Raw genomic sequence first — 16,209 nt, 5'->3', positions numbered from 1 at the left:
TAACAGAAGAAGAGAAACATTTAGAATAAATGTAAGTTTTATTTTTGTCTTTGAAAGTTTTTACCACATACACACATATATACACACATCTTGTGTGTTCATATAAAGAAAAATATAAGTGAAATATATTGGTTAAGGTATCACTAAAATGTTTTCCCACTTAGAGTCTGAATCTTCTTAATCACTTTTGGATTAGTCATCAATTTCCACGGTTTTCCTTATAATACCATTTTCTGTGTCATCAAGAGGGTTGTTAATTCTCTTTTCCTTAAGAGAGCTTCACCATTATTTCCAGTATTTTCACACAAGGCATTGATAAACACTCTAATTTTTAATGCTAACACTTTGTTGATTTTGCCAAAAGATGTCAATTGAACATTTTCAGGTAACTACTGGAACCGGTATTCTTTTCTTAAATGATTCTTAGATAATGTAATGACTGAAACTTTGAGGACTTGTGATTATCTTGTCATGCTACCAGGAACAACAACTAAGCCAATGCATAAAGAGTAACATAGCATATTTCCTGTCACAACTGCCCCCTGGTAGAAAGTGACTGTAAGATGTCATCAATTCTAAGATATATCCAGTTGAAGAGATGTTAAACATAAAAAAGTGCATATCATAATATTTGAAATATGATAATTTAGACAAAGTTTTATTTGCATTATTCATCAGTGCAGAATGGATATGGACTTTCAGTAAATGAGAAGATGTACTAAAAATAGATTTTACCTTACCATCTTTCTTTGCAACTTTTTTCTTATCTAAGAATTATGTTGAAGAATGTAGTTAAATCATTTATTACATAGTTTATCTACTTAGGTAATGGAATCTAAAGCAGGTTCATAAATCAAAAGCAGACAGTATAACTTGGAAATTTTAGGAGCACATATAAGTGCTGAGTTTTTTTATGTATGTGTGTGTGGGAACCAAATATCACTAAAGGTTTTTCAAAATGGAACACTTTTTGTTTTATTGTTTTTATTGTTTGACTAGAAGATTTACTCATTTTTATAAGTTCAAGAGAGAAAAAAATCTATTCAATTCCCTTATAATTGGAAATGAAGACTTCTTTAAGGTCACAGCTTGAAAAAATATGGTGTACCATAACTCCATTTCAAATATATCTGAACCACAAGCTTTATACATGAGACCAAGAAAATAAATATGTTATAATAAAGATAGAAAGCAACAAATGTCAACTGGCATTCTTTCATTTCTAGAAGGAAAGCATAATCAAATCTCAAATTGGACCTTTGGAAGGTGGCATATTTCAAGCACTGTTTATTAGAACTTGTTATCGACCACTTACCTTTTATTTACTTTATTTGATGGATATTTTTCAAACTCATATTCTGACTGATTTAATCTTAATTATTTTTTTCCCATTTTAACTATAATTATGTTTACTATGTGCTACATCAACTGGACTTCACATTTAGGTGCCCTGTGATTGGGCTTTTAGTTTGTTTTAAACATGCTCTGTGTATGTTCTTTCCAATCTTTAAATGGCATTTCATTTAATTCTTGCAAAGCTGGTTCTGATTTGGATTTCATTTATTTACATTTTATTATTTTTACCTTTTATACTTTCAGATCTCGTAACTTCTTATTTTCTAATTCTTTCCAAATGTCAATCTTAATCCTCTTTTTTAAAAAATATGATCTGTGTTTCTCTCATATGGTTGTGTTCTCTTTCTCTGTTTTTCTGTATTTATCATTCAGCTTTATTCATTTGGAATAAATGTTTTTTAGACAGTGCCTGCACAGATAGGTACTCCGTAAATATAGACTGCCTGGTGGAATTACAGCAAAAGCTAATTCAAAACAGCTTTATATATGTTAGAAACATTCAGACAGTTATTTAGCAACATTGGGATACTTTTTGGCAAAATTTATATAGAAGTGATTGATACATTAATTTTCATTGAGGTGTTTTGGAAGAATATATATAAAATAAATAATCACAGATTGGTTGACTTCTGTGTTATTTATTGATTTCCTTGTAATAATATTTCACTATTTTGATATTTATTATGTATATAATATACTTTCTATATATAGAAAATAATGCACTTGTATACAGAAGGCTTGAAAATATTGTGTTATTAAAATTACTAGAATAATAAAAATTATTTTTGTCAGAATTTTTTGATAAATTTTATATCTCCTTTTAAAGTATTGGCCTTAAAAAAGTTGTTTTCTCTTGGATAGCAAAGACATTTTTAGAGTAACATAAAAGCCATATATAGGATATATAAAATATCTTCGGTTCTAAAAATTAAAGAAAAAAATAGTCTTGTTCCTGGATTATTTACATGTTTGATATAAACTTATCAAACAAAACAGAAATTTATTTTTGTTTTTTTCCCTTTATGACTTATCTTTCCACTATCAGTTCATATTCTGTTAAACCTAGTATTTTCCATTGGTTTTGACAAAAATGGAATAAAATAATCTTACTGAAAAATCTCACTGTATCATAATGTAGTCTATTGGTAGAAGAAATGAATTACTATATATAAGTGGATGTAAAAACAATTAGTGTATTTATCTAATGTAATTAGGTATGGCTGTGCATCTCCTGTTGAATCAGGACCAGCCATACCACCAAGAATAACCACAAACTCTGGAAAAGATACAAACCACTACCAGAAGACTGGAGATGGTCCAAAAGTAGGCAGATACTGAAAAGGAGGTGACACTTAGAAGAAAAGAAAAGAATTACACTGGGAGATTTTCCCATTTTTACAGCTTTTACTTTATCATACTCAGGACTCTTGGATGGTCATAGTTAATCAGCTTCCCTGGGAGTTACTTTTCACTTTCAGTTTGAATTCCATCACAGATAAACTAGCTGGGTGTGGTGGCATGTGCCTGTAGTCCTAGCTAATCAAGAGGCTGAGACGGGAGGATTGCTTGAGTCAGAAGTTGAAGTATGCAGTGAGCTATAATAGTGCCACTGGGCTACAGAGTGAGACCCTGTCTAAAAACAAGCAAACAACAAAAAGAGACTTACATACCCTCTGATATTCATGCAGTTTATTGTGGCATATGCCACCACAGATAGTGAAAGCAGTCTTGTGGCATGGGCCAGATAGAGAGATGGTTAGGTGTCAGAGGACTGTCTGCCCAAGAAGGTCTACCTCTGGAGACCATTCTCAGAGTTTGGGAGATACTTCCTCCTTTCTTATACCAGTGTTCAGTCTATGTCAGTTACAAGGCGTTTCTTTCTTAGAGGGAGTTTAAGCTATACTTGTAAGGATAAGCTTTGTTTTATGGTTTAGGTATATGAGAATTTCATCTGTGATGAGGTGATCTTGCCTCCTGGAAGTCCTTGGGCCAGGACTGAAAATCCCTGGGCTAGATTGCTAACTGACACATAAGTGTCAGCACTGCAAGATGTTTGAGTGGACCTAAGGGTACTGGTGATCTTATAGCTACAATTTGTCACTTACAGTGTACTACATACCTGGAGGCAGGTCTGAGATTATACATTGTGGGTCAGTTAAATCTTCAATGAAAACCCCTCAGTCTTATTTACTTGAGAACAAGGCAGAGCTCAGGAAAGGACCAAAGTTACTGGAAAGCTAGGGGTGAAATCCTGAGAGGAAGAAAGTCAAAAAGGGGAATCCCAAGTTCTATATACACTCTTCTCACATCTTTGTTTGGCCCCACAGTATGTATGCTTGGGGGAAGTCTCCAAGCAGTCCAGAAGAGGCTAAATGACCTGATGTGAGATTTAAGCTGTTGTTCACTGAAAGGGAAACAATTCTTAATTAGAGTTTAGCCAAGTTAAATTGCTGGTTTTAAAATAAAGTATTTGTGAGAATATAAGAGTCAGAATTTCTACATCATATCATTTATAATGTCCAATACAAAAATCTGAAAATAATTATCTGTTGATGAATCAGGAAAAACATGGGAAGGAGACTTTTTTTTCAACAAATGGTGGTAAAATAATTAAATATATGGAGAAAAAATCAACTATTTTCTCCTTATATACAAAATTAATTTGAGATTAATAATTTGGATGATGTACTTAAATGTTAAAGTTAACCTCCATTGAGGGTTTAGAAGACAGGAGAATATCTTTTCAACTTGTAAGTAAACTAAAGTTTGTTAGGATGTAAAACTTTGCCATAAAAGTAAAAATAAATTAGACCTCATCAAATAAAACTCTGTTCACTAAAAGATGTCATAAAGAAAACAAATATTTAAGTCTCAGATGTGGAAAGCATATTTGAAATATTTGCTCACCGTACGTCTGACAAAGTAGTGGTATCTCAAAAATATGAACTCCTTTACATCAAATATTAAAAGATAACATAAATTAGCAAAATATTTTAATAGATGTTTTAAAAGATATAAGAATGAACAATAAAACCAGAAAAAAGTGTGTAATATCCTCAGTTACCACAAAAGAATCATAATAAAACCACAATGAGAAGTCACTGCCTATTATTATATTTGAATGGCTAAAATAAAAAAGAGAAACTGACCACACTGAATATTGGCAAGAATGTGGAGATGCTGAAACTCTTAAGTATTGTTAGTGAGAGTTTAAAATGTTACAATTACTTTAGAACTATCTGGCTGTTTATTATAAAACCAAGCACATATTTTCCGTGACATAGCAATTTTAGTCATAAGCTTTTTTATCCAATACAATTTTAAAGCATGTTCATAAAAAGACAACTACAAGAATATTCATACTGGTTATATTTATAGTAGTGAAAACTTTCTGGCAATATATCAGGAGTCCTTCAGTAAAAGAATGGATAAACAAATTGTGACATAATCATAAAATGGGATAATATTAAGCAATCAAAAGAACAAGCAATTGATATGTGTAACATGGGTGACTCTCAAAAACACTGAATGAATGAATGTTGCCAAAGAATTGATTGTATGGTTGTATATAACCATGCATATAGTTACATATATAAGACTGTATGATTACATATATAAGAAGTTCTAGAATAATAAAAAACAAAACAAAACAACATAGTGTTTATCTCCGGGGAGTTGATACTATGATTTACCGTGAAAGTAGCTGAGGACAATTCCTGGGGTCATGCTAATATTATATACCTTGATATGATATTGACTTGCACAAGTGTATGCGTTTGTGGAAATTTATAAAATGATATACTAAATATCTTTGCATTTAGTTGCTTGCAAGTATTTTCTCAAAAGAAAAAAGTTTAAAATCTAAATAATCATATATATTCTGAAGTCTTCACAGGGGAGTGTACTGATGTCTGCAACTAACTTCATAGTGCTTAAAAATAACATAGGCTTATGAAGGGATAGAGTAAATATGTGGTAAAGAAAGCTTACCAGGATGAAAGCCCGGAGGCCAGAGGAATGCTTAAAACACATCATTGTGGTGCTGGATCCAGTGCTTTTACAGATGGAAGGTGGGGGCCAGCTCCTGGGAGCACTGCAGTCCATGGAGTGCCGCTGTGTGATTGAGGCGCAGGCCGTGCCTTGCAGTGTCACTTGGAGGAGAAGGGCTGGGCCGTCTGAGGTAGGGGTTTTCTGGCTGACATTTCCTCCTCCTCCTCCCCTAGCAGTTACAGGATAAATATGCTTTTATTTCAAAGGATACTTAGCAGTCAGGGCCCCAGCAGGAAGACAGATGGCATATTCAACTCAGGGTAATTGAAGGAAGATTGAATAAAGGGACTGTTTGCCAAGGCATGGGCAGGGTACGAGGAAACTACTAGTGACAGCATGGTACCTCACAGTAATAACAGCACAACTTAACAGTTTTTCGACCTCAGAATTATTGACATTTTAGATTGGAGAATTCTTTGTTTTAGGAGCTGTCCTGTGATTTGCCAAATGTTTAGCAGCATTCCTGGCCGCTATCTACTAATGTACCCCTCTCAGTCATGACAATAAAAAATGTCTGCAGAAAAAAAAAAAAAGAAAGTATAATAAAAAATTATATCATCTAAGTGCTGAGTAGGTAAGTAGACACTGTAAAACTTTTCAATTTTTTCCCTATGTTTGAAAGCCTTCATTATAATATGCTGAAAAAAAGAAATAAATATAAAATATAATTATTTTATTTTCTTTATTCATTTTAAACATACTTCAGCACTAACTTGGTTATTCTTCCTGGTGGCACAACGGCACAATCATAACTATTGACATTTTCATCAATGAATTTTTAAGTACTGTTGGAAGAAGGCATGTGAATTCTTCATCAAAGAAGCCCAGGATAAAAACCTGAAGAATGCATGTCATTCTTGGAAGAGAATTTAGCATAACTGTTAAGGATGCTCTCAAGAAATGCCATAACATCAGTGTTGGTAATGACACAGAGTTTGACTTTGTGAGAAAAATAAAAAGAATACCAATCTATCCAAGTTGAAAAGGAATTCCAAAATTTCAGATTCAGTGTGAATACATTCCAGGAATATATTTTAAAACCTATAAGAAAATACCATATGAAAAAGAGTTCTAATTGCTAAAGTATTTTTTTTTCTTACTTAGTTGTATATAACATGATGGCTCCCCTTACATAAGAAAGTATTTTAGATGTAATGAAGTATAGTGTTTGTGAGTTCCTACTGTGTTCTAGACACCATGCTATGCTAGGCATAAGAGAGACAGTGATGAATAAAATACAAACCTTGGTCAGGCACAGTGGCTCCCGTCTGTAATCCCAGCACTTTGGGAGGCTGAGGTGGGTGGATCACGAGGTCAGGAGATCGAGACCATCCTGGCTAACATAGCTAACACGTTGAAACCCCGTCTCTACTAAAAATACAAAAAAAAATTTGCTGGACGTGGTGGTGGGTGCCTGTAGTCCCAGCTGTTCCGGAGGCTGAGGCAGGAGAATGGCGTGAATCCGGGAGGTGGAGCTTGCAGTGAGCCAAGATCACACCGCTGTACTCCAGCCTGGGCGCAGAGCGAGACTTGAGACTCGGTCTCAAAAAAAAAAAAAAAAAAAAAAAAAACCTGGCCACTGGAAAGCAAATTTTGAGAAGGAAATATACAAGGTGCACAAATATAATCAATAATATAATTATGCCACATGAGTGCACTCTGTAGGAGAGTCTAAACTTACCCAATCTCGTTTGGGAAAACTTCCAAGAAGTGATATATGTTTTATGACAGTATGATGGGCGATTATCAATTTACTTAGCTGAGAAGACAGAAAAGTTGTCGTCCAGTAAAATAACCAGTAAGCACAAGAACATGCCTTTAGGCATGAAGAAAAGAGTGTTTTAAAAGTGATGAAATCTTTCATATGTGACAGCATAAAAGTTGCAAGAGGAAGTAGTGTACCATGAAGGTAAGTTGGATTAATTTTTAAAGTGCCTTGTATGCCACAGCGTTTTAGTCAAATGTTCCTAATCTCTGAAGTTGGAGTATCTGCCTCGTAGGGTCAGGTACTGATAAAAATAAGGCTCTTCTCTTATTTAGTCCTTATAGTCAAATAAGTGCTTTTTATTTTTTAGGTATAAGCAATAATTTCTTACTAGTAATCAACTGAGTTATTAATAATTATTCTTAACATTGTATTCATATACTGGTATTACAATACTGCTAGAGTTTTTGAGAACTAAAGTCCATTGTTCTGCTAGATAGTAACCTACCATTCAATTATTGTCAGCACTGTATATTTTCTAGGACACAGGCATACATAAGTAGATAATTGTAATTCCTACAAATTGAAGGATTTCATATTTGTATACTGGATAGCTCCCTATCTCCCTTATTTCTGACTTTTTTTCCCCCCTTTAGGTTTCAGTGCTCCAATTTTTCTCTAAGCAATGAAACATCTCTCGAGATCGATTTGTGGTGATTTGGCTGTTTTGACTCAAATTCTAGGGCCAGAGTTTGGAAGGCAAGTCAGACCTGACCAAGCAGAACATCACGTTGTGCTTGTCACATTGATTGATTCAGGGATGATTTTGCAACAATTAAACAAAGTTATAGACAAGAACTTCTCTCCCTGTCTTTCCTCTTTGGAATTCAACCTATAGATGTGGACTAAAAACTGCCAACAGCCATCTTGATACCAAATGAAACTTAGATATAGAAGCCATGGTAGAGGAAAACATAGACACAAACAGAGAGATGGTATTGTGTGTGCCCTTGAATCAAAATACTCTTGAAGTTTTTCTGATTTTTTTGACTCTCAAATGTGTTAACCAATTAATTCTCCTTTTGTCCAACCTAGTTAGGCTTCTATTTTATGATACTACAGAGAGAGTTATAATACTAAGAGTGTATTTTTAAATTTTTTTCTTGAGAAATTCAAGATTTCTCTTTCTTTTGTACTAGCCTTGGGGTCAAATTGCCTAGTTTGCATCCTGATTCTGCCACTCCATTATGTAATCACTGGTACTAAACCTCTCTGTGCCTCAGTTTCCATAGCAGTAAATTGGCAATAAAAATATACCTAATTGATAGTGATATGAGGAATAAATCAGATGACAAATACAAAAAGCTTTGTAAGGTGTTCACATTCTAGATGAATGTTAGCCATTATTACTACTTGATGATAAAATATGAATTTTTTCTATTTTCAGTTTTAAATTCTGAGAGACATTTGGCTTATTCTGCAGTGTGTTTTCTTACAAATCTGTACATTTACAGCCTGTAATTTATCAATTAATGAATTCTCAAAGTTTTTAGTAGTTGGTTCCAAAATAAATCACCTATGATACTATTACTAAAGTCTGTAAATAATCTCTTCCTACAGCTTTTGTACAATGATGTACCATCGGTGATATACTGTAGCCAATGAAATTTTGTTATTTAGGAAACTACTAAGAAATGACCAAAGGAGAGTTATAAATTACTGATTAAATGTGCATATGCCCTTGTTCTTTTAATAAATAATCAAACATTTCTAACAGAGTTAATTTTTTTCCAAATGGAAAGTGGCTCAAGGGGACCATTTTCAAAATTATTATTCAATATTACTTAAGATACTTACATTTTTTTTTTTTTTTTGAGACGGAGTCTTGCTCTGTCGCCCAGGCTGGAGTGCAGTGGCTGGATCTCAGCTCACTGCAACCTCCGCCTCCCGGGTTCACGCCATTCTCCTGCCTCAGCCTCCCGAGTAGCTGGGACCACAGGCGCCGGCCACCTCGCCCGGCTAATTTTTTGTATTTTTAGTAGAGACGGGGTTTCACCGTGTTAGCCAGGATGGTCTCGATCTCCTGACCTCGTGATCTGCCCGTCTCGGCCTCCCAAAGTGCTGGGATTACAGGCTTGAGCCCGGCCTAAATTAAGATTTTTAATGCAAGTTAGCAAAGAGGTGAGATTTACCTTTTAAGAAAAAAAAAAAAAAAAAAAATTGAGGTTGCAGCCTAGATGATGAATTGGAATGAGAACAAGAAGAATTGGGATGGTGTGGACTAAAGAAAGATTATTAAAATTTGTGTTATACCTTTTGTGTGTGCTAGCACCCATCTCTATGCTACTAGACTGATTCTTTTGAGAAAAGAAATGGATAATTATTTTTTTTATCCCTAGGAACTAGCAAGAGTGTATCACATATGGGTGTTAAAAAGATAACATTAAATGTTCTTATTTTCCTGACTTTGCCAGCTAAAGAAAATAGTTGAAAAGACAACTGATTTATCATAGCATCAGTCAGGAAAAACCTGTTCATGTTATAGGAATGATATGTAACACATGTCTTAGTGGTATAGATATCTTCATAAAGGTCAACTTTGAGATTACGCCATTTGAATATTAGATAAAGTGTTATGAGCAAGCATGTGCTCTAGCTCCCAATGCAGTAAATGAAAATGATAACTATACTGGAAGAACAGACTGAATACAAGAATGTTTCCTATGAAATAAAAAAAATTATAAAATAGATCTCTATTAGTGAAAAAGTTTATGAAAGAAGATATAATCTTAAAGATTCATGTTGTCAATTTATATGTAATAACCAGACTTTGAAAGATCAAAATTTCACTTTTCCTTCACAAAGCATACATTTTAATAATGTTTCATTACTGTGATATTTTACATTTTGAAAAACCCCACTAAATACCTGCGTGTTTATATACACATATATGAATGTTGTTCATTGTTTTCTCTAAGTCTCTTTTCTTATGCAAAATATAAAACTGGGAAAATGATTGACACTAAGAAAAAGATAACTTCAGAAAATGTGGTGCATATACACCATTGAATACTATGCAGGCACAAAAAAGAACAAGATCCTGTCCCTTTCAGGGACATGAATGGAGTTGGAGACCATCATCCTAGGCATCATGGAACAGAAAACCATATATTGCATGTTCTCACTTATAAATTATGAGAACACATGGACACATAGAGGAGATCAACACACACTGGGGTCTTTTAGAAGGTGGAGGGTGGGAGGAGGGAGAAGATCAGAAAAAAAAAAAAAGAGAGAGTACTAGGCTTTATACTTAGGTGACGATATAATCTCTACAACAAACCCCCATGACACAAGTTCACCTATATAACAAACATGCACTTGTACCCCTGAACTTAAAATAAAAATTTTAAAAAGATATTATCTTTAAACTTATAGTTGTACATTTCATTTTCTCACCCATTGCAATCACCAAGGCTGTGTTTAATATATTTACTCCATAATCCCAGTGTTTAGCATGTTTTCTCATACATAGTAGGTATTTTTAAAGTAGAATTAATTAATTAATACACTGTTCTTTAATTCAAATCCTTAGCATAGCAGATATGGATTAGCATCGCATTGTGCATGGAAATAATGAAATAAGTGTCTTATCTACAGGACAGGCTCTATGCTTCCCCCAGCCCCTCAAAATGTTCCTTTTATACTAAAAGATTTTAAGAATGGAGAAGGGTCTTAATATGAGATAATTTTGTGCAGCTCCCAAAGATAAGCTGGGAAACAGCAAAGAGGAATTAAAATTGCCAATGGAATTAAAGTTGTTTATCAATTGACCTTAAAATAAGATTATTTTGAATTATCTTGATGGACCCAGTGCAATCACAGGGTCTTTTAAAATGGAAGAGGGAGGTAGAATGGAGTCAGAATGAGGAAGAAGTTTGAATGTGATGATCTGCCCACTCAGAAGACAGAAGTGGCCACAAGTTGAAGAATGCAGGCAGCCTCTATAATCTGGAAAAAGCAAGGAAAGTGATTCTCACCTAGAGTTTTCAGAGGTAACACAGCCTTGGCCAAGTGTGGTGGCTTATGCCTGTAATCCCAGCACTTTGGGAGGTCAAGACCAGTGGATCACCTGAGGTAGAGAGTTTGAGACCAGCCTAACCAACATGGAGAAAACTGGTCTCTACTAAAAATACAAAATTAGCCGTGTATGGTGGCGCATGCCTATAATCCCAGCTACTTGGAAGGCTGAGGCAGGAGAATTGCTTGAACCCAAGAGGCAGAGGTTGTGGTGAGCCGAGATTGTGCCATTGCACTCCAGCCTGGGCAATAAGAGCGAAACTCCATCTCAAGAAAAAAAAAAAAAAAGTAACACAGCCTTACTGAAATCTTAATTTTAGTTCAGTGAGACTCATTTGCAACCCCCTCACATCCAGAACTGTAAGATAATAAATGTGCATTGTTTCAAACCACTAAGTTTATAGTAATTTGTTACAGCAGCAATAGGAAACTACTATATTGAAAAACAGGGTAATACAGAAGGCAAGTCTTGAAAGGAGTAAATACAAACACATAATAAGAAATACATATGGATTTCTAACAAAAGAGTTTCTGTAGCCCCTTACCTTGGTCAAAGCTGCCCCACTCCCAGCCCACCCATATGGATGCTTCCTGTTTTACAAATTCTAAATGTTGTTGAATGTCGTGAAGCATTCACGCTTACTTCCGCTTCCTCTCCCTCTCCCCATTTTTTAATAGCTTGTATCAACCAGGATTTGGTCAGGAAACCAGATGCTATTTCACATATACCAGGATTAAAGGTTTAATATAGCATTAGGGACTTGCACAATCATTGGCAGATTTGGGTACAAGCCCAAGAAAGTCATTCCTGAGAGTAACACGAAGATAGACACTATGAGACTCAGCCTTCAGGAGAAAGTAGAATAATTTTCAAGACATTTTCAAGAAGCTCCTGCTATTCTCAAGCATATTTAAAAAGCTTTTATTGACTACATTGCTATCTAACAGGAAAAAGAGTAGTTCTCACGCTTTCACCAGGAAGTTTCTTTGAGTCTCACATCTGCCAGTGCATCAGGCCACAGCTGTCCCCGGAGAATCATGGCTTCCCTTCTCCCATGAGTTGCTCAAATCTAACCTGAAACCACACGGGGAAAGAAATTTGGGAAAATATAGTTCCCAGGTCTCTTCAGCAAGACAAGGAGACCTTAAAAGGATTTGTAATGTGGAAGGACAGCAGAAAGTCCAATAACTCATTCTGCTGCTTATTTAACTTAAAATATGGGAAACTCTATTTCCTGTCCCACTTAAGATTATCTCTTGACTCACTGCTGTAAAGGGATTGTTAGGATCCTTATGCTTCTTTGTACCTCTCCTGTCTATGAATGGGTTTGAAATGTTTGCAGGTAGACCTTTATTTTACATGGCCATCATTAATAATCTGTACGTATTTTTGTATAATCATACATTAATCTTACACTTTTGTTTTAACAAATTCTAAAAGGTGAAAACAAAATAAATTCCATGTTTATTATTATGACTACGTGTTTTAGATACTTCAGACCAAATCTGGTAAGCTTAGGATGGCTCTTTGAAAGATCATATTCTTACAGTCAAGGTCAAATAGACTTTTTTTTCTTACATTCCATAGTCATTGAAATCATGCCACATTTTAGTTGTTTCATATCTGGGCCATTCATTTTTAGGCTTTTTCTGGTCAAATTTCTGTTTCCTTGCCTTATGTTTTCTTTCTCTCTCTCATTCTCCCTCTCTCCTTCTTTCCAGCCATCTTCCTTTATGCTATTCATTTTATATGGGAATGAGATATATTTTTCATTTCAAAATCTATTGTTTATTATCTTTTCCATTATATTTTAAGACAGTATTCTTTGCTCCCACTCAATACCTGTTCTAATTTGAACACAAAATTCACAGGTAGAGTCTGACACTTAGGAAACTGTTTTTCCTGCCAAACTTTCTTGAGACCTGCTTTCTTTGCAGCCAGAATTGAAAGGCAAGCTGCTTTCTGAGTTCATTACCCTTCACAGATCCCCTCACTCTCCCCATTATGTTTGCAAATTAAGTTCTAAACTTAGTGTACTGCCGTCATCTTGGATTTTTTTTCCTCTAACTGGGCTTATTTACTATTTATTTATTTATTTTTGGCAAACACTTATTTCCACTTCTTGTTTTGGTGTCTCCCCTGAAAATGAGACTGGATACATTATTTCTCAGAAAAAGTCTTCTTGCTCCCTTCTTTCTAAATTTGTAATGTTTCTGAGCAGATTATTCTTGGTTCAGAATCATTTTTCCTCAGAGCTTTAAGGCATTGCTCTAGTGTTCTTGATCATCTGGCATTTTATTGAGAAGGACACTCATTTCTTTATAATCAATATTAAGTTCTTTTTTTTCTCTACTTCATAATCTATAGGATCCTTTATATCTTTTTTACATACTGGCATTTCATAATGTTATGTCTTTTATTTATCTGGCTTGGCACTGTATAGACCTTTAAAATTTTTCAGACTTGTGATGTTCTTAAGTCCAGGTTACCTTCTTCGATCATTTTTGATAGTTTTCCCCATTGCATCTGTCTCTCTTTGGAATTTCTTATTCCTGAATTATTGCTTTAAAATAACACCCTGTTTCTGTTTTATAGGAGCAAAGTAATTTGGCCTGAATATCATTGAGGATGATGATTTTAAAAAGTTATTTCTGTTGCCTGAGTTGTCTATTATGTATAGGATGAATTGTAATATTATTTTGGTTCTTTCTTGCTTTTTTTTCATATGTCTAGTAAACTTTAATACTTTCATCATGTTTTAGAAAAACTTGAGTTGGTAATTTTTGGTGGTTGCATGAGTTTCTTTTACAGATGTGTACATGTCATTCTATTTTCTATAGAGTTCATTCCTCTTCAAGATTGAGGCTTGTAAGGCTGAGGTGGGCAAATCACCTGAGGTTGGGAGTTCAAGACCAGCCTGACCAACATGGAGAAACACTGTCTCTACTAAAAACATAAAATTAGCTGGGTGTGGTGTTGCATGCCTGTAATCCCAGTTACTTGGGAGGCTGAGGAAGGAGAATCACTTGAACCCGGGAGGCAGAGGTTGTGGTGAGCCGAGATCTTGCCATTGCACTCCAGCCAGGGCAACAAGAGCGAAACACTGTCACAAAAAAAAAAAAAAAAAAAAATGAAGCTGCCTGTGAGAACAATCCTGTGAGGTCAATGAATATTAAGTGCTGAGTACTGATCTTCTTGCAGGCTTCACTCTAAGTTATCCAGTGCAGAGCTAGCCCTTAATGTGTCATAGACCAAATAAATACCAGACTGAGGAGGCTGTATAGTGAGGTGTGAATATCCTGCTCTAATTTGCTTCCCAAGTAGTTTGTTCCATTTCCTTAAAGAATACTCTGTTCTTTTTGACTGAGAGTAAACACTTAGCTACTTGTACACAGGGAGCAAAATCACAGAATACGTGGAAAAGGAATAAGAAGACACGAGGATACCACTTGTTTTCAGACATGCTGCCAATTCACCTCCTTAATGTTTTATTTCTTCTTCTAATTCTATGACAATTTCAAGCTCAGGGTTAATTCCTATACTTTCTTTGCTTGTGATTTCATTCCTTCTATTAAACACCATTAGGGTTATTTTCCTTTTTATTTCTCAGAATCTTTTTAAGAAGTCTCTTAGCTACTGATAACTCTCATTCTCTTTAGCATTATAGAAGTTATAGTGTTATTCCCTTTATATATACAGAAGAGAGAGTCAACTGTTAACATAATTAACTTTCTCAATATTATCATAAAGGCATCTATGTCTTTTTATCAGTCCAAAATATGGTCCTTTTGAGAAATGTCCCTTTAACCTCCTAGGGTTGTCAATCTGGTATTTGGGGTTATGCCACATATTATTTCCCTTCATCTGACTATAGTGAATCAGCATTTCCCTTTCTCTAACTACGTGTTCAGGGAAGAACATATAACAAAATTCAAGCCAATAAGAGTTACTATCAAGAAATGTTTTTGCCTGAGTTGTAAGAATGGTATGGTCCTGGAGCAGCCAGTGACCATCTTTAGTACCATGAGTGATCAAATTGTCAGATAATAAAAACAATATAGGAAGAAGAAAAGCTGGCTGATGGAGCAAGAGAATGCTGGTGGCTTGTTTGTGACCCTGGATGCAGTAATGTCCAAATGTAGCTTTTTATAATGCAGTTATAGAAGTCAATAGATTTTCTGTATTTTCCGACAAGATAATATGAGTTGGATTTTGTCACTTGTGCCATATAATTTTTGACTATGTGGTTACATAGTTAGCAAATAAACATTAGGACTCAGATAATATGACAAAAGAATCTATATTCTCATTCACTGTTGGATACAATTTTCCCCGGACACGTCAAGTCAAGAGATAGAAGAGAATTAAGAAAGCTGATTGGTTAATTTGGCTTACATAATTTAAGTATTAACACTCAACAGTTTTTATTGCACTTATATGTTTGTTCAGATGAGATAAAAAGGAATCCCTTTCTCTTCTCTAACTATTTGATTTATCTATACTTGTTTTTTAAATGTACCCAGAATATTCATTTCTACATATAATCTAATAAAAAATAAAACCAGAATCAAAGTAGTTATGCATTCTATAATTGAATACAGATGATCTGATGGAAAGCAGCTAAAATACTTGTCTAGTAGCGGAGTGTTCCCACAGGAAAGTTATAGTGGAAAATCATTCTGTGATATATTCTGAACTGCAGTCATACTTGCCCCCTGTTGATTCAATTTAAGACTAAAATGAAAAGATTTCCAGCTAACTATAACAACTTAAAGAAAAGGGAAAATTTAGTGTCTTGCCATGAAATAAATAAATACATAAATGTTCAGCAGTTAATCTATCTCAGTGTATTGAGGTGTAATGAAAGCTATATGTAAAATCTCAACTTTTAATTTCTTTTGACTTTTTATTATTTATTGGCTAAAAATGTTATGGATAATTAAAAGCATTTAAATAAATGAATTAAGTGCTAGGAGGAAAAAGAAAACTATATAATTTAATAATTAATACAATCAAT

Source organism: Piliocolobus tephrosceles, chromosome 10 (assembly GCF_002776525.5).
Source record: "Piliocolobus tephrosceles isolate RC106 chromosome 10, ASM277652v3, whole genome shotgun sequence".
Taxonomy (NCBI): Eukaryota; Metazoa; Chordata; class Mammalia; order Primates; family Cercopithecidae; genus Piliocolobus; species Piliocolobus tephrosceles.
This window is presented reverse-complemented; position numbering follows the sequence as displayed.